We start from the raw sequence: 26,596 nt of genomic DNA, 5'->3' as shown, positions 1-26,596 counted from the left end.
CGAGTTTACTACTCCCAAATCGTTATTTCATTTCATTTTTAATATACAATTATTAAGATTGTAAAGATGCATTATTCCTCTATTTCTTTGTGTACGTATTATTTTTAAAAAATGCTGAAAATTTTAACCCTCATACGTTCCTTAGTTTACGTTCTTGCATACTGGAAAATAATTCATCTCTTTCTGTTTGTATTGCGAGATGTACTTCTTTAAAATGTGACGTTATAAACGAAACATAGTTTGTTGTTTTAAAGTGTAAAATAAAAGTAAGTGAAATATTTTTCTAGACTTTTATATGCAACTGTTTTTGAGGAACGTATGAGGGTTAATGGAAACGTTTTTATAAAGTAATGTGCAATAATCGCTTTTACTGTTCCGTAAGTGTTAAACTGATTTACTGTGTGCTGGTTAAGACCTTACATTCCAGAACGCAAGCTCTACTTCAGCTCAGCTTTTGTTGGTCGAGCCATTTAAACGAACGATAGCAACAACGTACATGAATGTACCACAGAGAAATTGCTAATTCGATATATCGTTTAGACGTTCGTAATTGAATTCAAGCCATCGACAGAGTGAAACAATCATAAAATAGTCCCAGTATTCATCGGCACCGGTTTATTATACGTCTGTAATAACTCTGGTTAATACGCATCGACGTTCCCGGTGGTTAGTTCGCCACGATCGTTGGTTAATATTTACAAACACATTATGTGAAAGTTCAATTATTTCGTATAGCATCGCCAGCGATATTTCGTTACCATCGGTCTCAAATTTAATGTGGAACTTAAATGGAACGTACAATCGCGCGCAATTATCGAACCTTCTATTTGTCCACCTGCGACTTACTAATCTTTATTGCTCGGCCATAATTATTTTCATCATATTGCATTGGCCAACAAAGTCCAACTCCTGTCTGTTTCGATAAATAATCATTTTTATAGATTTGAAAAATTTGTAAGTACACACATGTTACATTAGTATTCTATATGTAGTGCAGAATTAATATTCTTATGTATAACAATGGATATAATGGCAGGGAGACGAATGTCCCTTTAAATTCCGTTTGTCTCGAGGCACACACACGAACATGTTCTGTCTCATCGATACGGTCAGCTGGATTGTAGTACAGTAAAGTCGCGATAGCTGTCAACCAGCCTGTGTTCTGCACGGACAACTATCGCATACCCGGTCGTTCACAACTATCGCGATTTTACCGTAGTAGTCTACTATACGTATAACACCACACAATCAAATTTTACACAAACTTTAACAGCTTATGTCCGAATAACAATTGGTTTGCGACATACGATTCCTTTCAAACTTTTCCATTCTCGACGAGTAGAGGGTGTCGATGTAAAAAATACTTAACAACAATTTTCTTTGTTATACAGGGTGAATCACGAATCGTGATCAGTAGAGATTACTCTGTTATTAGCTGTCCGATCGAAAATGTTTTTATTACATATACATGTTCGTAAAGAAAATTAAGAAAGCAATTTCTTTTGCAATTTTTTTATGTTATTATACGTTTCCGAATTCGCGTTGAAGTCCTCTAACAAAGAGGCGTAAAAACTTATAGGTGTATTTGTAAAAAATTGAAGGAGACATTGAAAAATCATAAAAGAAAGAGTTGACGAAAAATTTGCTATAATCACGTGAAAGCTCTCTTTGAACCATGCTATGCCTGATAAAAACATTTTCGATCGGACTGCTAATAACAGAGTAATCTCTACTGATCACGATTCGTGATTCACCCTGTATACAATTTTACGGCAAGTTTCTTTTACAAATGTCCACCGATTCAGGAGTGTAGAGTGTAGATTCACCTCTAGATCGGACGACCATTGCTTTTTATAGAGCCTGTATCGTCAGAGGATCGCGAGGGCTGCCCGGAATGATCTTAGAAATACCGGAAACGGAATCGACGTTTCGTGTTTCTTGGCCAGTGCACCATATGCCGATTATATTCCATTATATGGCGGCTCTATGAAGTGGCATGTTACCGGTCCTTAACATACCAACTATTTCTCGGCAACGTCATGGTCGCGCCACGGCACCATTGTTTCGCGGTATAATAGAGCGTCGTCCGGAATAGATACGCGCATCTGCACGTATTCTGCAGCCTCGGTAATGAGTCTATGCGCCAGCACTCCCGACACCGACAACCTACTGCCTCCTCTCGCAGAATCTTCCAGATCCTTATCTCCTGAAGTTCGACATTTGACATGCCACACGTCAACCCTCTAGCTATCCTGCTCGTGCAGGATCTCGGAATCCATATTTTTCGTCATTTTTACCAGAGCCTCCAAAGTTAGCTCGAAGGCTAGAGATAAATGTGGGATTATACAAACAGTCTTTAACCGGATTTAACAGGCAATCGATCATTCGATACTCGACTATGAAATGATCCATCTGCGACCAGTCTTAACCCCATAAGTTCGCCAGAAGGGTTGTTACGCGGACATTAGTTTTTGGTTTGTCTTCTGCCCTACATGGTTCGAAGATTCTGAAACAAATTTAATACGGTGGAAAACAATTTTTATTCGTTTAAAAAAAGTTTGATCAATAATAACAAATTTCCTAAATGAAAAAATATGCTTTCATGTATTTGTATTTTTACAGTAACTATTATATGTATGTTGTACTACTAGACTGCGGATCTTTAGGCAAAATAAAAATTTTGTGTACTAATTTTTAGGAGGGGCCACATAAAAAATTCTTTTATCCTTTAATAATTTTAATACGTTGAAAATAGTAAACTCATGTTTCGAAATTCTCTTAATCTTTATTCTATTTTAAATTGTACCTACCCATTTTTACCATAATTGCATAAAATCCGCAGTTTACATATTTACATTCTGAAAATTTTCATGATGTTTCAGGCGCGTTGCAATTAAAAAATAATTAAATGGTGACTTTTGAAACAGTAAAATGAAATTGTATTTATCTCGAACTCTCATAATGATTTTTTCTATTTATTAAGCATCGGAATAATCTCCTCGTATATTAATTAAGGTAATTAATTTCAATATATTTTTTGTAATACACACAGTATATGAATGCGTGTATGGAATGTGCGAGCGAAATCTTTTCGTTGTAACCGATCCGTGCCGCACCGCAGTTTACCGGTAGGTCGAGACAGGCCGGCCAACAATATTACATTATTATTTATTAATTCGGAGCATTCGAGATGTGTATCTCTTACGATGCGGTGCTGCTCTACCCAGGATCACGACTTTCTTATCTGCGCAGCTAACCAGCGACTCTCAATCCGAAGCTTTTGTTTCGACATCAAATCAATCCCAATTTACAATACACATATCCGAGTATAAATAATTATAAATATATTTCAGAAGAAGAAAGATGCATGTATAGATTATTATTCGATAAATTAATTCCTTTGAACATCCACATAGTATAAAAGCTATTGATATTCTAGAAAACGTTAATAAAACCTTGGATTCTTTTGCTCTTTTACAAAATATAAAGTAGTTTTTAGAAATTTTTTTAGAAAGTATTTATAAAGAAAATTATAATGACAAAGCATTAGACACTTTCTAATTTTAATTGATATTTCCGACGATGAAAAAGATATTTTACATTGTAGCTAATCATTTTTGCCATAAATTCACCAAATCCGCAGGTTTATCATTGCACTTGCCTTTATCGTCAATGAAAATATTTTCCACATTGACGATATAAGTAATTTACCGATAGAACATTTTTGCCAGGGGTAGTTTTAACTCTAAAGAACAAATTGTATATCCAAAAAGTGTTTTCAAAATTTTTTCGACACGTCATTTACTAAACCAATGTTTCTGATTGCTAAAAAGAAGGTCAGGTAGTTAGTTACGATTTTTAAAAATTTATACTGTTTTAAGTGGCGTTCGAACACTTTGACGATGCACTGCGCATGTTCTCGAATTCGAACATGATAAAACTGGTTCGAGAGAGGCTTGTTGATCCGGAGCAACGTTGCATGTCCTCTAAAATCTGTCCTCGAGAACATCAGATGGTAGGCTGGCACAGCCTCAATTTCATTTCAGCGAGCTTGGCCGCTCGATTTCCTATCCGAGAGCCTCCAGAAATAGAATCGAAGTACAAGGAGCTGGAGAGCTAGCTGTGTACACCACAGGGTACCTCTGAATACCATGGCCGGTGTGTCCACCTACGAGCACCATGGGCCAGTGCAATCTCGTGGCATCGGTCTGACCTCTCAGTACCAGCGGCTACCGTTCTGTGATTACCATGATAATTCGCTGGCTCGCCCATACTCACCACCAATGCCCCCTGGCAGGCCAGATAATATGCAATACCGTCCGATAGAGCAGATTCCGTATTCTTAACGACGACCCGTGAGCATATCCGGACCCATTGTTTCCCAGCAGCCCCCGGCTCGCCGAAAGCGCGTCTGTATCGCGCATATCGCCAGCGAAAAACCATAGACGTGCTCGTGCAAGCACTTTTCTCTCAGTACTGAATATGGCGAAAGTTACTGGCACATCATTTCCCCCTTACATTATTTTTCGCATTTTTCGAAACGCATTACGTCAACCTACGGCAGAGTCGGGCATTAATCGATCAAAATTTTAATCGAGATCGATCGATTAATGTGTACGATTAAAAAAGGTAATCATTGAAAAATCGACGATTGATTCAATCGATTCATGAAGTTAATCGTCAATCATTGATTAAAAAAAGGAATCATCGAAAGAAAAAAACATAAAAGCATGCAAACAGAGTTTGTACTATAGAACAAATGGCAATACAGCTAAACTCAGTTTTTTTCTGTATTTAATTTAATTTTCAGCAGTTAATCATTAATCAATAGACTGCCGATTTTATGCATTTGTAACAAAAATTGGTACGTACAATTTAAAGCAGTGGATATATTTAAACAATTTAAGAACACCAACGTATTGGTTTCAGTTTACTAAAATAATTAAAGGAAGAAAGAAATTTTTATGTAGATTCTGTGTCTCTTAGGATCGACACAGACATTTTTTATTTTGCATAAAGATCCGCAGTCTATTAATCAATTATCCGATTGACGATTAGGATTGAAAGGAATGTAATCGTTAACCGCAATTAACGACTAAACTAGGAGATTAATTGTTAGTTGCGATGTACGATTGAAGTAGAAATTTGTTCGTCAGTCGTTGATTAAATTTTTGCCCAACTCTGCCCTACGGGAGCCCCATTGTAAACCCTATAAACCCTTGCCGTACCATTTTTTTACAGTTACAGTGATTGAAACGTCTATATGCACAAAAATGTCGTAGAAGGGAAAAGAAAATTCATCTTTTTTGTATGACTACACTTATTTGAATGCTTAAATATTGATCACAAACGAATCAAATTTTATGTCATCTAAAAAGAAACGCGTGACATTCATATTTCTTAGACTTTGTTAAAAACTTTCACCACGAGTCTGGCTCGTCAAGATACGGCAAGGGGTTAAAGTGCTTTCATATTTATGCAAGCAGTAAAAATTAATTTGACAAAAAAACAAATGAACTACATATTAATGTATTGTGTTACAAAGGTCATTCTAGGGTACCCCTATTAGTGAGCTCTATCACTGTGTTTTGACAAAATAAATAAAGAAGATATTCTTTAAAATCGAATTAAACCATTAAACCAAGCTACAAAGGAAAATATTGTTGAACTTTTGAAGTATATTAAACATTTTTCCAGAAATAACTCATTTTATCACATCGGTAAAAATATAAATAATTAATGTTTCAAAGACCAGGTAGTGAAGCTGCTTCGGCATAATTATGCAAGCTAACGTTTCAGATATAGATGCTAATTCGTCTAATTAGTGGAAACAATCGTTTCTTCGTACACTGACAGCCCCGGGCGAAAATGTCGACGCCAATCTTCAACGGTAATCGTTATTAAGTAACAATCCACGAAACCTCTCGCATCGATCCAGGCAATTATGGCAAAACGTGATGCATAAATAGGAGATTGCATTCAGAGTCTCTCTCTTATCAGGCGAATCCTTCGTTCGTAATAAACCGAAGGATTTCGCAAAGTTACAATAGGTTACATTTTTCGAACGTTTCAATTTACGACAGAAAGAGAGAACCAACCCCCCTTTCATGGTTCCCATGGCAATTGCATGCCGAATCCGTGCCATACTTTGCCCATGTGAAGTGGGCAAGTCGGTCACACCAAGACCTTGCTCTAAGTATCGGCAAAATCGGAGAGAATCTTGCTACAGGAGGAAAATCGGAATTAAATTATTGAAAATACAAGAAACTTAAAATAATATGATTTAGAAGTTTAAATAAAATTCCGAGTTGGCATAGATGCCTCATTTTGCTGGCGAATACGGCTGAAGCTTGTCACGTACACTACTGTGCAAAAGAGAGAAGGCCCGGCCATTATTAACCCTCCAAGTGCTGTGCCGGAGTCATTTTTGACCAGCAATATCCAAATTGTCATTGCAGTACTCAATTTGTGGCAATTAAACTAACTGAATAGCTGTTTCATTGAGCATATCGGAAAGACTACACGAGATATCAAAAGTAAATTTTTTAAAATGATTCATTACAGCTGTGTACGGTCCTAAATAGTGATGGGATCAAGTTCAATATGTACTCACGAATCCGAGTCAATTTCAAGAACAAAGTTTCATTTCATGGGTCTCGATTACTACTTAAAAGCAATGTTTCAATTATTATATTTGAAAAGTATTCATTTTATACAAACTGATATCGAACGTCGGAATGAGTACTTACAAGTTTCGAGAAGATACTTATAAGTACTTCGATGTTGAAACGAATCGAATCTTTCACAAGTAGTACTCGAATCTTGGAAATCAGAACTGCATAGTAGGTTTTAAGAACTTTCCTGATTAAATTCGTAACTATTTAAGAATAATATTTCCGATAGATTATGAAATTATAGTTATACATGTTGAATGAAATTATGCATTAGAGGACAACATAATTGATTTTAACGGTGAACAAAATAATGATTAGAAAAATCAGAGAATTTTTCCGGTAGGATATGCATAAAAGTTTCGAATCTGTTCGACCAAGATTCGAATATACTTGCAAGTATTATTTTCGTTTACCAAAGTACTTGTAAAAGGTTCGAAACTGTCTGACATAGGTTCGAGTATACTTAGAAGTACTATTTCTGTTTTTCGAAGTACTTATGGAGAGTTTGAATTCAATCCATTTGCGAGGTACTTGATCCCATCCCTAGTCCTAAGTATTGCCAATTATACAGGATATGGCCGGACGGGATGGTACAAACGAGCAGGGGGTGATACTACATGTAAAAATAAGTCGAAAAGCAGGAATAACATTTTTTCGGTTGACGCTTCGTTTTCGAGAAAATCAAGTTTAAAGTTCCGCCAGGTTCGCGTGCTTTAGTATATGCACAAAGTAGAAATGGTTGATCATGGTCAGACGCGTCAGACGATTCCTATGCAATAGCACGTGTATTCGCTGCATTTTCAAACTCGATTTTCTCGTAAACTTCTTTTCGACTTATTTTTACATATGTATAGTATCACCCCCTGCTCGGTTGTACCACCCGTCCGGCCACACCCTGTATAGCTACAAAAATTGTCCGTTGTCCGAGGGTTAATGAAAAAGCGTAAAAAATCGAATAAGAACACAGTGAGTTTTGAAAAAGGATTCCGCCGTTTAATGAACAGTGAGAATAAGTGTTGTTGCGGATTATCTAATACTTTAAATGCAATAAATCAATCATTGTACAATACAATTTCTAGATAAACATATTGTTTGTCGAAAATCGTGAAAAATTGCAATTTTCACCATCTTTAAACGTTTGTAGCTCATTGCTACGTCGACTGATTTTGACGAAATTTTCAGAATATGTTTAATTCACACAGATCTACAAAACGTATTTTTTAATTTTTCAATATAGGCCCACATAAAGAAGTTGTGAAATGCAACTTTTAGTATTTTTTCTACAATTCGGGTCTATTGCAATTTTGTCGCAATATTTGTGTCCCAATATTCTTGTGACCGACTGTATTTCATTTTATTCTAATGTTTTTTAGTAAACAGAATTCTGTACCAATAATACATGAAAAGAGGAGTGCCTAAACACTTATGAGCGGCAGTGTACATCTTCGAATTCCTTTCGGAAGCAGCGATCGCAGTGGAGAGAAGTGCGTCCCGTTCCGCTCGCCTGAGTCGGCCTGTACAGTGGCATGAGAAGCACCTTGAATGGAGACCATTAACTTCGAACGTATATTATTCAAGCCATTCAGACACGGGGAAATCGTCCCTGCTCTGCATAAGGAGGAGCGCGGCGAACGAGCCTGACATGGGCCTCAAGTAGCTCGGCCCTGTTCGCTTATGAATCCAGAACCTGGCATACATATGTATCGTCTATTATCGTAATGGCTGTCGAGCTACCGTCAAGTAGACGTCACCCGCGCAACTAACGCAAATCCTCTTCAGCTCCTCGTACCCATTACCGAACGGAGATCCCTCTTCCGCGCTGTTAAAAACACATAAATATCCCAGCTATTTTAATTGTTGACAACAACACTTTATGCGCTACACGTGAAAAACTGGGCAGCAACTGGCAGCAAGAAACGCTCTCGACCGAACAGGAAGCCGACGGTGCTCCTTGATCGCTCCGCACGTGGAATTTGTGTGACCTTGGCTGACCTTGAACGGCCATCGACATTCACAGTAGCGGAGAAACGTTTAACACTAAACCTTACCGTGCACTAAAACCGATTAACATGTTTTAGTTTGCAAAAACGACGAGGCTGTATTTATTTAGATTCTCTGCAGTTTTTAGAACAATATGTGCTTGGATACAGAATTACATCGAATCAATTTCCTAAACCTACCGTGCACGAAAAGCGATTAACATGTTTTAATTTGCAAAAATGACGAGGCTCTGTTTATTCAGATTTTCTACAGTTTTTCCTAAACCCACCGTGCACTAAAACCGATTAACATGTTTTAGTTTGCAAAAACGACGAGGCTGTATTTATTTAGATTCTCTGCAGTTTTTAGAACAATATGTACTTGGATACAGAATTACATCGAATCAATTTCCTAAATGAAAAATATAAAACCGGTCAGTTGACCGGCAGCAGTGATAGGTTTAGTGTTAAGACTATCGGTTATAACCTCGATAGTTCAGGGAAATGCCATGGTTGCAATAACATTCCTGTTGCCAGGGTAAAAAATTAATAAATAAAAAAATATGCATTTTTATTCAATCCCGGAATTGTTATTTTGCATTAAATTCAAGACACAGAAGAGAAATAAAAATTTCTTTCTTCTTTTAATTATTTGATTAAGCTGAAACCGATACGCTGATGTCTTTAAATCTTTTTAATATGTCCACTGCTGTAAATTGTGCTTACCCATTTTTGTCATAAATGCATAAAATCCGCATTCTAGTGATCAATGTTCATCTTTGAAATCGTTATTGATATCCGACGCAATTATTGTAACTTTTGAAGTTGAAGTCTCGCATGGGGGTTTTATATGCACGATACAGGGAAAAAATGGCAGCGTTAGGTGCGTCTCACGCGAAATTTCGTAACGTTTAGGTGGAACAGGGAGGAGGTGGAGTGTGGGAACGTGTGTGGCTCTGAGGCTCGAAAAGCGCAAGCGTTTTAGCGGCCGCCATGCCATGCCGGGCTCGATGGTAAATCGCCGGCTACGATTTATTGTGAACGAGGGATTCGCCTGATAAAGGAGACGCTCGATGCGATCTTTTATTTATGCAGCACGCGGCTCTTTCGTAATTGGCCGGATCGATGCGAGTATCGGAGGCTCCGCGAATTGTTACTTAATAATTCAAGCTGCTGTAACTAAGTGAAAACGCGATCCGGGCTCGTTTCAAAGGGTGAAGCCCGTACTTTTTCACGCCACATGTTTCTGCTTTTCAAGGAACTTTTCAACATAATTTCAATCAACGATTTAGAAAATACGCGCAGATATATGCTGTGAAAAAGTATGCAAGCTACCCTAACTGCCCGGTAATTTTTAATAATTTTTTCTGTCAGCGACGACTGTAATTAGACTGCGGATTTTATTCATTTATAACAAAAGTTGGTGCGTACAATTTAAAGTAGTGAACATATTTTAAAAATTTAAGACCCTCAATGTATTAGTTCCAATTTAATAAAATAATTATTGGGTGTAGAAATTAATTCGGTGCCTTTTTAAAACAAATTTAGTAGATATTTATTTATAATGTAATCATACTAATTTTGTCCATCTGTCAGGCAACTGCGGAGTGATCGGAATAAATGAAACTTCAAGCAGAATTCAATTCCTATTCATCAAAATCAAAGCAGAACAAATCATTTCAGCGGCTTCGGAAGCATTTTTCTTTGATTGAAAGGCAAACTCAAAGGTTTCATAACTAGACAGCGGATCTCTACGCAAAATAAAAATTTTATAATAGAAATAGAAATTTATTTTCATTCTTAATATGTCTAATAGGTTGAAAATGATATCACAATATCTTAAAATTCTTCTAATCTTTTTACTGTTTAAAATTACACCTACTCGTTTTTGTCATAAATGCATAAAATCCGCTGTCTGTTCATAACTGTGTGTATTGGTACTTAAACGTTATCAAATGGCAGGCGATTATTTGCATTCAAACCAGAGTTAATTAATTAATTTCTACACCTAATAAAACAAAAAGGAAATTTTTATTTAGCCCCTGTGTCTTGGAATCGACGCAGACATATTTTATTTTGCATAAAGATCCGCTGTCTACTTATAATAAATCCTCCAAAAAAGAAAACCTCGAAAATTCTCGGTACATCAACTTTGGACGCTTATATCTCAATAATTGTTTACACAACAATAAAAGTATTCCAGTGTTCCGGAAACGTGTTGGTGTCACCTTCAAGCACTCGTAAACAAATATATATATATATATAGGTTTGTCAAACAAATACAATCGTCACGTACTCTCTCCTGTGTATTCTATGTCTGAAACAATTTTTAATTATCTTCGAGTAATTGAATTTTGTGCAGACAACTTTGTCAGCTATAGTTGCAAAACAATTTCAAGGTTACTGCAATGTCAAACTAACATAACTCTCGTCTACAATATCGTGTAACTTTCGTTTGAAACATTTTCTCGTATCACCTATAATGAAAATGGGCAGGTCTGATTTTTGACAGTAAAATGATTTGAAGAATTTAAATATTCGAAACAATTCAACGATTCGAAAATACAATTCAATGGTTAAATTTTACAGATTGGTTAAAGATTTGGTTAATGATCGGTTAAACTGAAATTAAAAAATGGTTAAACTTTCTACAATTAGAAAAGAATGGTGACTACATGTACATATAATTGATTAATAAAGTTGTATTCTTTAAAATTTATCCATCGAATTTCACTTTCAAATCGGGCACGAACTTATGCAATCATCTAATATATTATTTTCAACCTGTTAAACAAATTCAGCAAGAAATTAAATATTTATTTCAGCCCAGCTAGTTGCGATTCAGGTAGAAAGTTTTTATTTTGCATAAAGACAGGCAGTCTACCTATAATAATTTTCGAGTAATGGAATTTTGGAGAACTTCGTCAGCTATAGTCGTAAAGCGACTAGACGGATGAAAAATTATGCTGGGTTCACAGTCGCGGCCAAGAAGTCGCGCCGAGGGCTGGTTTATCTCGGCAATCCGTGGCACTGGCGTCGCCGCCGGAAGAGTGTCGCTCAAGATTATTCCGAGTGTAACTTATTTATACTAGGCGGTCGCTTTCGCGCGCGACTTTCGCGTCTAGACCGACTTAGGTGCCTGGCAACTTTTCTGTCCAACTGCGGCAGACTTCTCTCGCGACCTCGCGATCTCGACCGTGAGAAAGGGCACGGCTGTTCCCGCAGAGACACCGCGGAGACCTGCTCAGCCGTTATAATTTTATCAGTCGCCAGGCACTTCGTATTTTCACTTCAGCCCGGAAACGACATTTTGTCAAGCACGGTGGCGGCCATTTGCTTTATATTTTATAATACCGAATGGTCTCCCGGGAAGCCTGCAAAAATGTCTAACCATTATAATGTCTCACAAGATTTTAATGAAATTTTAGTATGACATAGAACTCAAAACAAATATTTGACACGTATTTTTTTTATAGCGGCTGACATTGATGTTAAGGGGATGAAAATAGCTCTCGAAATTTGGGTGGAAAATCCATTTTATTGAATATCTCCGAAAGTATTGGGCCTAGACAAAAATTTCGAACTCCAATTTGTGCGTCTTTGAATAAGAAATGTCAATAATCAATAATCTAATTTTTTTATCGATGGAAAACCTGTAGAAACTTAGAAAAATCATCCCTTTTCAGGGCTATCAAATCACTTTTAACGTGGAACAACTCCAAATAAACGATTGGGTAACCCCGTTGTCAGTAATGCTTCTGCTAATTCCACAAATTCAAAGTCATTCGTATTAATTTCTTTCTCTATTGAATGCAAACTTTATGAGCTGTTTCGGTCAAGGAATACTCTTACAAAAAATGCATTAGTAACCACGCATTATTTTTGAATTATCGAAATGGTTAAAGATAGAAAACCAACGGGAACAATCTTCATTTTGCACATAGAGATTTGCTATCTAGTTATTATACAAACGTTATATACAAATATACAACGTTATTATACAAAAAATATGTGGAAAAATGAGAATTTTTGAACACGAGTTTTTCGAAGAGCTTGTCTGGGAAAGAAGGCTTTACAATCGTAACATATTTTTCATGCTGCAAGCTAATGGTCGATATGTAGTACTGGACACGTTCCGACGATTTCCGATAAAACCTGGAACCTCTCCATTACGAAAGACGCTGACTAAAACCGTCGCTTCTTCGCTGCCATTCGGAGGCGAGATCACGTAGCGGCCGGCAAGAACCGAGGTCCATATCCGAGCGGATGAAATCGGCTCCGGCGGCGCAAAGAAAACAGTCGGCGTGCATTTGCTACGGTGCAGCCGTTGTCCGGGGGAAGAATTAAAACGCGACAGCCGATTCCCGGGCCTGAAACAGGCCCAGTTTCAGTTACGTACGTACGAGACGATCCTGAGTGACACACGAGAACCGTGCAGGACGTGGGACTGGCCGTCTCTCATTGTGAGCGGCGTGTGGCGGGTCCAACTACAGCGCGTTACACAAATGCTGCGCTATTAGGTACTTGAAGACAGTTGCCCACGAAAGTATTCGAACGACCTCCACAAATCTGAATAATATTTTAAAATTGAATTTCTTTTTAACCATTGGAAGAGCATCGATTGACTAAAGATAATTTGAAAAAATGAAAAGGGCAGTTCTTAACATTTTTTCGTTTGAATTGTAATGAAAATTTCAAATATGCATCTTGTATCGTTCACAGACTTCCAAATGTTTTAATTTTTTGTCATTAAGATAAGAAAATGAATGAATTTTTAACTAGAAAAATATTTGTTGCGTTTGAAAAGCAAGCTGATTCTTTTTTTAAATTCAAACATTAATTTTGTAGTATCGTAACGTTGTGAAGAATCTCGTATAAATTCCTAGACACATGTTTCTACAAATGGATCGTTTGAAATCGAGATTTTCATAGTCGATATCGAGCTTTTGGCAACGTTAATTATTGTATAACGTAGTACATGTGAAATTAGGGGGTGTTTAAGTCATCACTTTGTTCATTTCTAATTTGTTTATAAATTACAAACCTATGATATTTTTTGAATTATTCATTTCATCTTGTCATGCAATCTTGTGTTTGACCAAATGAGAAAATATGAACCTGTCGAAGGAGACCCCAGGAACGCAACAAGGTTAAAGATTGTCGACTTCTTGTCCAGTGAAAGGAATTTCAGAGGAATCAACCCCTCACGATGTTTCCTAATATTTTTCCAAAGCTTCTATTTAGAAGGGGTGAGGTTAAGATGATTATGCCGACACCTGGCCCCAAGATTGTCCATCCAGTTGGTCCACTTCTCCCGGAGATAACAATACAGCATTCATGCTCGGTAGTACACAACTTTCGCATCTTTATTTATTTTTGTGTCTGCTGCATAATTAATAGACCGCGCGAGCTTTCTGCATTTATTAACACTTTGCATTACGTTGTATTATTTTAAATTTAGATTCGACAAATTTATTTCTTCATAAAAAGATGGCCGAATATTTGGATGGTCACATTGTTGTTATTTTCGTAAAATAAAATGTGGTGCCCTTTAGCAGAGTTGGGCAAAAATTTAATCAACGATTGACGAATAAATTTCTACTTCAATCGTTTATCGCAATTAACAATTAATCTCCTCGTTTAGTCGTTAAAAAAATTGTGGTTAACAATTAAATACTTATTAATCGTTAACTGCGATTAACGATTATTAATCATCAATCGGATAATTGATTAATGATTAACTGCTGAAATTTCGAAATGAAATACGTAATCAGAACTGTATGAATACTGAAAAAAATGTAAACTGAGTTTAGGTGTATTGTCATTTGGTCCATAATACAAATTCTGTTTACGTGCTTTCATGTTTTTTTTCGACGATTCCTTTTTTTAACCAACGATTGACGACTAACTTCATCAATCGATTGAATCAATCGCCGATTTTTCGACGATTTCTTTTTTTAATCGTATACATTAATCAATCAATCATGATTAAAATTTTAATCCAATAATGCCCAACTCTGCCCTTTAGTGGTCCATAAACTTATTGTTAGTGTCAGTAACGACGAAACGTTCGAGATGTTAAACCAGACGAACGTTGACTTACGCCACTTTGTCAATTAACCTTTAGTACTAATTACTATATTACATTAGTAAATATGTTGGAATCTAAGCAATTACTACACATTTCAGTATTCTATGAGGTGTTATATCAATTTCATATCCATAAAATTAAAACAATTATATACAATGAAATTATTCTAGGTCGGAAAGGGTTAATATGTCGATACATAATGGAAAGATAAATCGTACAAAGCCCACGACAACGTCTCACGATCAGAGACGTCATTCTCAGGCAATGGGTTAAGGGAGCAAAAGCGAGAAATGGTCCAATAGCAAAGTTCGGAAGAGCCTGGAACATTCGGGGTAACGTTGTAGTTATCGAAGTTAGCGCACCACAGTGCAGGAGAGCGAGCCAGCAGCAGCGGGTGCCTTGGCAACGCTCTTAAGAGCTGCTCGCCCCAAAAGAGCTCCGCCATGTCGTCCCGTGACTCACCGTCTCCCCAAACCCAACCAGAGCGGCATAGAAATTCGTTCCCCCGTCTCTGGGACGAAGAAGGCGCACCCCTAACTCCGAGAGAAAGCAGCCCCCTAACTCCCAGGGTATATCCCAGGGTAGGAATCCATGGCTCTCTCTTTCCCTTGTCGGAGCGCGGCCCCCCTCCTATTTAGCTCGAGCAGGGGTTAGAAGGGTGGTATTTCTGCCCGCCCTTCTCCTTCCCCTGCCATAGTAACCTCAGACGGTCGGTGACTGGGCGTCGCTGAGCTTTTCCGCCTCCGGATAGGTCGGCGCGCCTTGGGCGAGGGGTGTGGTTGGGGGGATCCGGGGGTGGTTTATGCTAATCGCCGTGGCCTTTAAAGCCCTCGAAAATCGCGGACAAAAAGAAGAAGGGTGCGCGGTGTGGGCTACCCCTGCTCTCTCAGCTCCATCGATTTTTCTCCCTTCTATGGAGCCACCCCAAAACCTAACCCATACTGGGAAGTCCGTCTCGGTGGACACGGGGCGCACACACGCGCCCCGTGAAAGCGAGAGGGCTGTGCGTGCCGGCCGAAAATATTGCGTGGCCGGCGCAGTGTCCGGCCGGCGAAAACCTCGGCGAGAGTGAAAAACGCGTCGCGACGCCGCCGCCGCCGTTGCTCTCACCGGCGTAACCGAACTGGCATCGCCGAAGCCTTCCGGTCCGTTCGATCGCGAGTTATAACGTGTTCTACGACACAGTGCCACGAAGAGGATTCCGCTGGGTGATGTTCCGACGACGACGACGACGACGACGAGGCCGAAAAGTGCACCGTTCGCGCATTCGCACCTGCGTCTTCGCGGCAAAGCGCCATGCCGCACGAACGCATGTGTCGATACGCCGGATATGCATGTGCTGCACCGGTGCAACGACCACTGAGTGAGTAGCCACGCGACCGACATCCCGGATAGGATTCGATTTCGCGAAACGCTACCCGATGGATCTTGAGGATTTACTGGAGTCTCCACTGTTCTTTGAGGATTCGACCTCATGTTCACCGGGTGACCTTCGCCAATAGAATTCGTGGACGGGAGACGTCTTCTCGCGATCGACCTTCATGCAGGCGCGATAAATCGATGGTCGAGTTCAGAAGAACATGGGGATCTTTTGATTCCCAGGTTAAGATCGAAGATCTGGAGGCTGTGGGTGTGGTGTGGAGTTTGCTGAATCGGTGGCTGGATAGAGTTCTTGGGTTGTGAGAGGTTGCTGGTGGTTGCTGGCTCTTAGTTTAGTGGTCGACCTGCAGCTTGGTTGAGGGTTGCTGAGGAAGATGAGCTAGCTCGTCTTTCCCAGGTTAAGATTGAGGATCTGGAGGCTGAAGGTGTGGTGTGGGGGTTTGCTGGATCGGTGGCTGGGTAGAGGTCGTAGGACGTGAGGGGTTGCTGATGGTTGCTATAGTTTAATGGTCGAGGTGGAATTTAGTTGAGGGCTCCTTAGGGAGATGAGCTAGCTCGTCTTTCCCAGGTTAACATTGAGGATCTGGAGACTGAGGGTGTGGTGTGGGGGTTTGCTGGATCGGTGGCTGGGTAAAGGTCTTGGGACGTGAGGGGTTGCTGATGGTTGCTATAGTTTAATGGTCGACATGCAGCTTGGTTGAGGGTTGCTGAGGAAGATGAGCTAGCTCGTCTTTCCCTGGTTAAGATTGAGGATCTGGAGACTGAGGGTGTGGTGTGGGGGTTTGCTGGATCGGTGGCTGGGTAGAGGTCTTAGGACGTGAGGGGTTGCTGATGGTTGCTTTAGTTTAGTGATCGGAGTTCGAGTTTGGTTCAGGATTGCTTAGAGATAGGCGGCTTTTCAGTGAAATGTTAAGTATTATGCTAACTACCAGGAACCTGTTATGTCCAACAGAAGCTTAACCCCCAGTTGGTATGATTAAATGTTAACAATTTAATTAATGCTCAGGAGTTGAAGCAAATTTACTATCTGAATGTAATACGTAACGATAGAATCGACAATTTGAACTGTTACGGGCCGGCGGAAACCCACGACGGGCCAACTGTGGGTTAATCGTAGGATTTTGGTAGAAATTATGGAAGACAGTGTGACATGATATTACGCTAGCTTGATTTCAATTGAAAGTGCCCTCGCTTCAATTCATCAGAGATCCATTACCTTTGAGTTTTGAAAGAGTCAGTGTCAAGAAAAAGTGAAAATGTATAATACCCAGGCACCGTCGGGACACAAAGAGTTGACTGTCTCTTTTGAATTCATTATAAAATAAATAAATTGTTTCCGCACTTGCATTAATCAATTTGCTACAAGCAACAAATTGGATTCAGTAATAAATGGCTAGTAAATAGAATTTAATTTTTCTTAAAATTCGAATGCGTAATAAAATCCGAGATTCTCCGGACCTAAGGCTTTTTTTATTTGGACATTTTTAAATTATTAATTTTATTGAGGGAAATATTAAAAGCTGTATATTTAATATGCATTAACTTGAGACAAGTCAAGCAACTTTCAATTCAAGTTCAGTATCCTTCATTTCTGGTAATCAATGTAATTAAACATTGTGTGTTAAACATTTATGCCAATAATATTTACTTAAGTGTAAAACAAGCTATAGTAGCCTAATACACATCCCGACACATCGTCACAGTTTTGGAAACTACGTTTGCTGCGTAATTTGTGATAAATGAAGCAACAGTCGCATTGCAGGCATTAATTGTTAAATAATCGTTGCGATAAAAAATGCGGATATTCTTTGGACAATTAATTTATTCGGAGTACGCCTCGAAGAACACTTTCATTGATCACAGGCGTCGCGAGCTTCTTCAAAATGGCGTGCACCCCCGCCATCTTAGGGTAGCGTACTCTACGCAACATAATACGTATGAATCGCGAATAGTAATGGCTTTTATGATCTGAGAATAATTATGAAAACTGCATTTTTAATTTCTACAATGAACTTAATTCGCAGGGTAGGTAGCGTTTTAGATGTTCCTTTCACTTCAATAATTATTTAAACAAATTTACATGATTTTAAAATTTACCGTTCAGAAGAGTCTACAGAATCAATTTATAACAAGAAACAATTGCAAAATTACTGCTACCGTAGCACAAAATATTTTCGGAGCCTAAAATCCTCGAAGACAGACACATTTCAGGTGCCCCTTTCACATCAATAATTATTTAAACAAATTCACACGATCATGATTTTAGAGACTTCATAATCTTATTCAGAATAATACAGAATAATGCAGAATAATATCTCACAAGAAACGATTGCATAACCATCGCTGTTAGAGTGCAAACCACGTCCAAAGTCGAAAATATCAGCAATTATTTAAACAAATTCACATAGTCGCGACCGTATCAGAAAATTATACAAATCAATATGACACGACGTGAGCGACAACTGCCGAAGCATCGCCGTCAGCATCACCCTTCGAAAATCATAAATATGCACCATCCAAAAAATATTCGAAGTTCATTATACAGTATAATGAAGGCTCCACTGTACCGAAAAATCCAGGGGTGTGTGAACATTTTGTGAGACAGCGTAAGGTGCAATAGGGGCCCAGAAACAGTTAGGGCAAAGTCGAAGGAAAGGAGGACGAAGGATGTACGTGCGTAGGCGCATAGCACGCGTGCAAATACATTTTACAAAGACATCTTGCATTCACTATTTCAATTTATGTACAGGGTGTCACGTAACTGTAAAACCGGATAGCGGTTGATTCTACGTGGAAAAATAAGTCGAAATTGTAGAATAAAGCTTTTCATTTGAGAAGTAGAATTAGCCAACGTTACACCGCCGCTCACATAACACCCTGTATAACGCGGACATGATGAGGGCCGAGAATAATTTCTCCGCCATAGCGTCACGCCTTCCAGATTTTTCTAAAATGGCGCGCAAGGAGCTTTTTTTCTTCATAAAGCTACTGAACGTTTTCCAATGTATTCCAATAATTTTTATTTCAACAATAATGAAGATGACCGATATCAATAATCAGTATCACATCAGAATTTCTTATTTTTTCTTCATAAAGCTACTGCACGTTTTCCAATGTATTCCAATAATTTTTATTTTAACAATAATGAAGATGACCGATATCAATAATCAGTATCACATTAGAATTTCTTATTTTTTCTTCATAAAGCTACTGCACGTTTTCCAATGTATTCCAATAATTTTTATTTCAACAATAATGAAGATGACCGATATCAATAATCAGTATCACATTAGAATTTCTTATTTTTTCTTCATAAAGCTACTGCATGTTTTCCAATGTATTCCAATAATTTTTATTCCAACAATAATGAAGATGACCGATATCAATAATCAGTATCGCATTAGAATTTCTTATTTTCTTCATAAAGCTACTGCATGTTTTCCAATGTATTCCAATAATTTTTGTTTCAACAATAATGAAGATGACCGATATCAATAATCAGTATCGCATTAGAATTTCTTATTTTCTTCATAAAGCTACTGAACGTTTTCCAATGTATTCCAATAATTTTTATTTCAACAATAATGAAGATGGCCGATATCAATAATCAGTATCGCATTAGAATTTCTTATTTTCTTCACAAAGCTACTGCATGTTTTCCAATGTATTCCAATAATTTTTATTCCAACAATAATGAAGATGACCGATATCAATAATCAGTATCACATTAGAATTTTTTATTTTTTCTTCATAAAGCTACTGCATGTTTTCCAATGTATTCCAATAATTTTTATTCCAACAATAATGAAGATGACCGATATCAATAATCAGTATCACATTAGAATTTCTTATTTTTTCTTCATAAAGCTACTGCACGTTTTCCAATGTATTCCAATAATTTTTATTTCAACAATAATGAAGATGACCGATATCAATAATCAGTATCGCATTAGAATTTCTTATTTTCTTCATAAAGCTACTGCACGTTTTCCAATGTATTCCAATAATTTTTATTTCAACAATAATGAAGATTACCGATATCAATAACACGTATCGCATTAGAATTTCTATGCTGAGTTTTTATCTAATGAACAAAACCAGGCACTGCATATGTTTTTTCAAGAGAATTCGAAAACTTCTGCGCACGAATGCAATATTGCATTTCACAGAATACTCGACTTTGTAATTCCACAAGGTAATTCACAAGAGCGTGAAATGATCCGCCATTTTCCACTCGCAATCGGCGCGATTAAAATTGCAATCAAAATTGCAATCATTGTTTCCCACTCTAATCGACGCCGGGTACTAATAACCTATGAGCATTTGGCGCGTGATTCGAAGGCAGCGGGTGCCGTGGATCAATTATTAATTAACTTATTCCGTAAGCAATAATTGCGACACGGCGGCGCTACGTGGGCAGGTATGCGCCGCGTCTTAGGCCGGAGTGCATCGCTCGGTGCAATTTCAGATTTTATCTGCGTGAGAAAACCGCGGATCGTCCCCGCGATCGCTTGTCGCGAAATATACTTACACGGTGCTCGAAAGGTGAGAGACTCGGATGAGAAAGACTACGGGCACTAAATCGCCCGCGGTGAAACCGCGAGACTGCGACGGGATGATGCGAGAGATGCGAGTCTGCATTCTGCTGCAACTTGGATTCTGGGTAGCTAATGACCACCGCCTGTTATCTGCAACCCTGTAGCAGCCACCCCTGGTCGAAATATCAAATTAACACTAGAACTACCGGATGAGTCAAAATTACTTGTTACTCATTTGTTCTTTTAGAGATATTAAAGTTATAAATGTGTTTTCTCGAGACATTTTTTTAATGAACTTCTCTATCGAAGTACATATTTCAACAAAACTGGTACGAAATCTAAATAAATGCAATTTTGTCATTATTATAAGGCAGTGTATGCCCATTGCGTTTAGTGCTCAGCAGTTCTAGTGTTAATTCTCAAATAATTACTAAAAATAACATATATTTAACACGTTGAGTGCCACGCTAGTTTTACAGGGATTGCCGGTGGCGTCACGATGAATTTTTTATTATGCGCGATACATATTATAATGTTGAAATGTTATCCACATTTTTCATACTGCATCCATTTCTTCACACCATTGTAGTAACGATGGTAACAATGAAGAATTTATAAGCATTGACATTTCTTCAAATTATACATATATTTCTACTAATCTTGGCGCGTCGGTCACTGGTGATCTCCGTGGCATTCAAGGTGTTAAGACGGTAGACTCGTTTACAGAGTTGCAAGAATGCGGGATTCGCGTTTTCATTTCTCGATAATAAAAAAATGGGGTTTTTCAGTAGTAAGAACATTACATAAAAGGTCGAGCTAGGGCGATATCGCCATCAAAAGTCCTACTTTTTCGTTTACGACGCGTAATTTGCATTATTTGGCAGCATGTATTAGCTATGAAAATAGCTACATGCGCAGTTGTATGCTTTCGAATAATGCAAATTACGCATCGTAAACGAAAAAATAGGACTTTTGAGGGAGATTGCGCCCTAGATCGATCTTTTATCCAGCGCTTTTGACTACTGAAAAACACCATTTTTGTATTATCGAGAAATGAGAAGGAGAATTGAAATCCTGGAAAAAGGAGTCTCCTCCCTTTACAAGTGTACAAGGTGTTAATTTTAACTCGAGCACCGTTTAAGACGTGCATCTGATGAATTTTCATCTTCAAGTTCACTTCAAGGTCGTGTTGTGTAGATCGTCGAACTCATCTCGACGGCGACTACCACGTCGCGTTATAAAAGATACATGTTAACATGCGAAAAAATACGATGACCTCGAAAAAACCATTAAAATGACCTCCACAGGATTTTTTTGAAATAGAGCATGGAAAGGAATAGCCGAGAAAACAAATGGCAGCGGCGATTCTGGTGGGAATCGGCGCCGGAAACGAAACACTCGCCGATTTTACGGCGCACACGTGGTGCAAGCTGCAGATCGAGACGAAGAAGTGGCTGCGCGGATCCAGAGCCATGAATCTAGCTTAGGCGTTTTATGCGTTTCCGCGGGATCGCCAGGCTGGGTTTATCGGTCAATGGATTCGCGGTCCAGCTTATTCGTAATTAGTTGCGGAGCGACGTGACATCGTAAAAATCGAAAGGCGCGCTCGCATGTACCGGATATTACTCTTTACCGAGCGGCCGCGGCTGCCCCTTCGGGCGAATTTATATCGCGTTCTGTCTGCTCCCGGCACTCGGGCTTCCACCGAGGAATGCACTTAAATTTTCACGACGATTGCGCAAACCGAGAAATTCACGAGTTGAGAATGAGACGTGGAACTGCTCAGGACGATCAACCAACCGAAAACGATCTCTCTCGGGCAGGAAAATTATTTATCGTTGGTCGTAAACACGGTCCAAAACACATTCGATTTCCTTAAAAATCCTGTAAACCGTTTCATTAAAGTATTAGATGATCGCATAAATTCGTGCCCGACTTGAAAATAAAGTTCAATGGTTAAATTTTAAAAAATACAGCTTCATTAATCAATTTATCAACACTGTTTTTTACAATTAGAAAAGAATGGTGACTATATAATTTTCTTTTTTTACACTCCGTCGTGCAGTACGCAGTTTGCGACGTCTATAAAAATCGGACACGAACTTATGGTATCAATTTAATACTGCAGTTCCTAAAGTTCAAAAACAAATTAACGATATTTTATTAAAATTCAATAACAATATAGAAACCCGAATAAAAATTTCATTATAAAGCTACCCCTCTAGTATTAAAATTTTCCATGAAATTATTTCAATTCATAATTAAACTAAAATTTAATTCCATTAAAATATTCTCTAAAAAGGCTTTCTCATTTTTTTAATTACTTATTTTATTAAGTGTTAACCCTTAGCAAGTCGAGGGATGACTCAGAGTCACCACTAAAAATTGCTGTACCAGTATTTATTAATTATGTTGGTATCTAATCAATTACTACACATTTCAATATTGTATGCGGTATTATATTTCGTATCCATAAAATGAGAAAAAGCATATGGAATTATTCTACGTCAGAAGAAATGTTTATGCAAAGGGTTAATAAAAATAAGAAATCCCGAAATCAGATACAATCACCTCGCTCGATACCTCTTCCTCGGGGATCCACTTCGTTCTAAATAATCTCACTATAGCATACTAACTTCCCCACCAACCCTCAATCTCTCAGCCCTCCGAAAATTTCATTCAGCAACGAACCCATTGTCTTTCTTACCAGAGTCCAGTTCCACAGTCTTCAAATTGCAAACAGAATGGACCAACAATTTATGCAGAAGTGTCCCGGCTGACACTCGGAATAATGGAAACCATGCACAGGGTGTGATCGATTTAGCGTCTGCAGGGTGACGGTCGAGGTCGCATTAAACATTCCTCCGTATGGTTGCGCCCTCCTTACAAGAATCGTGATTTAAGTGGTCAGGTGGGACAGTAAACACATGCGGAATGAGCATCGGCGCCGTGTCAGACGCCATGGCGAAAAAGGGATGCATGTACCTCTGCATTATTAACGAGATTCCAGACCGGGTAGCAGCCCCCCACCACCAGCTGAATTCTAATCAGCTAGCCTAACTCCTTTGGTCGCAGGTTCTTTTGTCAAACGAAAGTCAACGTGTGGCTAACTAAAATCCTGGATGATCAGTCGGTGGACATCTCCTCGAATTATTCCGTCTCCTACGTGGGAACTTCATTTACACTTTGCGAACACCTCTGGCAAGCTCAGGCGTGCTTTTTGGAACCATCAAATTATGATAATTAGACAGCGGGTCTTTATGCAAAACAGACATTTTCTACCTGAATTGCAACAAACTGGAGTGAGATAGAAATATATTTTCTCTTCTAATATGGTTAACAGGTTTAAAATAATGTAGCAGTATTTCTAAATAATTCTAATGTTTGTACTGTTTTAAATTACATCTAATAATATAATTAGATAGCGAATCTTTATGCAAAATAAAAATCTTCTACCTGGATTGCAACCAGAGTTGGGCAAAAATTTTATTTAATAATAAAAATTTCGAATAACGTGGCTTTCTTTCCAAGTGGGTTTCAAACCCACTTTATCCGAAATTTTCATTTAAATAAAATTCTTGCCCAACTCTGATTGTAACAAACTGGAGTGAAATTGAAATTTATTTTCAGTCTTAACAGGTTTAATAAATTGAGAATAACATGACAGTACTTTTAAATTTTACATAAAATTTAAAATAAAATAAATTTTAATTAATTTTAAAATAAATTTAAAATGATTTTATAATAAAATCCATAAAATGATAATTCAGTACGAAATTCGAAGTATTTGTGGTAGGTATCCATGTACGAAATGAAAATGAAAATGAAAATTAAACATATACAGGGTGGTTCACAATTCCGTCCCCACGATTCTTGAGGCTCTTTCGATCCAGTGCCGCCAGATCGAGAAAATCGAGGGGAATACAATTTACCCCTTCTCTGAGTGGCCAATCTACGGTCTTAGTGGGGGATATTGGAGTATGCTCATGGTGTTGGAATGTGATAGTGGAAGGGGAAAAGGAGGGGAAGAGAGGGCCCTTATAAAATGACACTATCTAACTTCTAACTGTACACTTTTGTAGTCGAATTCAACGATCTATTATACTGAGACTTTGAGTTGACCTTGGTCTAAGAAATTGTTATTAAATTCTTCTGCAACAAAGCTTCATAATTTCTTTCATTTTTCAATGAAACTTCAGTCTATTTTAATATATACCACTATGATTTTAAAATGTAATAAAATATTTAATATCAACATGATTTTTAGGTAGGTAGGTTAGGCGTTTAAAAAGCATTTCAAATTAAATGTATATCAATGATAATAGTATATAGATAGTGTATAGATAATAGTATAAAATGAAATGAAATATTTAATATCTACATGATTTTTAGGTAGGTGGGTTAGGTGTTTAAAAAGCATTTCAAATTAAATGTATATCATTGATAATAGTATACGAGATAGTGTATAGATAATAGTATATAAAATGAAATGATATATTTAATATCCACATGATTTTTAGGTAGGTAGGTTAGGTGTTTAAAAAGCATTTCAAATTAAATGTATATCATTGATAATAGTATATAGATAGTGTATATTAGATAATAGTATAAAATGAAATAAAATATTTAATATCTACATGATTTTTAGGTAGGTAGGTTGGTTTTATTGAAAGGCACATTTGGAATTAATTATAAATATTTATTTTAGCAATGATTCCATATAAATCAGAAGTTCAAGCACAGAGATAGTTCGACCTGCATTCGAGATAAAATACCAAATACGTCAATGGTTTTTAGCAGCTGACAGACCACGACTCTAAGCATTGGAGCTGTAAACATACACAGTTCGTGATCACAGTGAAATAAATTGGCCTGAAGAATTGTCTCTTTGATTTCGAATAAAATAAAATAACATGGTTCTAGGTGGCGAGAGAGGCCACGTTAAATTAAAGTTTGAAATGGTTAGCGTGTACAATCGGAATTGTTAGGACCCGCCTCGACATCATCGATCCTGGATCCCGTGGGCGTTGCTTCGTCATGCTCGAAATCTATCTCACGGCGTAACATACTCCTTTGCGAAATATCAGTATGGTTTAACACCTGGCCGATACACACGGGCTACGTAACTCCGATCGGTCGATAATCCTCGGATTAATAATTAGTATCCATCCCCGGGAGAGCCGGGGGAACCGACGCGAACGTTGCGATCGCGTGTTCTCAGAGCCCGCTGATTTGTCGTTCACACTTTTTTCCATCGGCGGCAATAACTAACAACTGGGCCCCGCGCGTTTCCACTTCGCCGGGCAATTAATTCAAAGCCCCGGCCTGATCTTATCGCCTCGCGGAACTGTTATTTATTGTTGCTCGTATTCGGCGGGGGCTTGAGCCGAGCAACCATGCACCTCATCGACGTGTAACTCCGCGACTATTAACCGGTCGGTTAATTGGATCTTTCTCCATGGTTTCGGTTCTACGCGGCACGGCCGCGTTTTATTGCTCCGCAACTTTCGTCATGCCTCCCGGTAGGTAGACTGTAATCGCTGATAGACGCCGAGGAACTTTGAGGTGCCGCGCGGAAATGTCCAAATGTTCGATTTTTAAAAAAAAATGTTTCTTTACATAGGCATAAGATGAATTTAGACGTATTGACATAACGATGTAATTATTATAATATTGCAATTATATTGTATTAATGCATACGGTCGCGTTCGTCGTTTTAATGCGCACAGATTTGTTGAAATATAATAATTTCAACAAATACAACAATTATTGTTTGATGTGCACCATTGCACTTCTAAAAAAAACGTGGTTCTACGAGTGTTCCCTTGTGGTTTTTCAAGTGTAACATTTAATTGTTTTTCGATTTCAACGGTTAGATATGGAATATTTAATTTTTTAGAAAAAGTTTTTAGTGTACAGATTTTTAGATCAACA

The 26,596-nt window shown here is 38.1% G+C and overlaps 1 long non-coding RNA gene across 1 annotated transcript in view; it reads left to right on the top strand.

Moving 5' to 3' along the window:
- The window catches only part of LOC143217890 (uncharacterized), a 151,734-nt gene that overhangs the window by 119,480 nt on the left and 5,658 nt on the right, over nt 1-26,596 (top strand). The window lies entirely within an intron of this gene.

The sequence above is a fragment of the Lasioglossum baleicum genome, chromosome 18 (genome assembly GCF_051020765.1).
Source record: "Lasioglossum baleicum chromosome 18, iyLasBale1, whole genome shotgun sequence".
Lineage (NCBI taxonomy): Eukaryota > Metazoa > Arthropoda > Insecta > Hymenoptera > Halictidae > Lasioglossum > Lasioglossum baleicum.
This window is presented reverse-complemented; position numbering and strand designations above follow the sequence as displayed.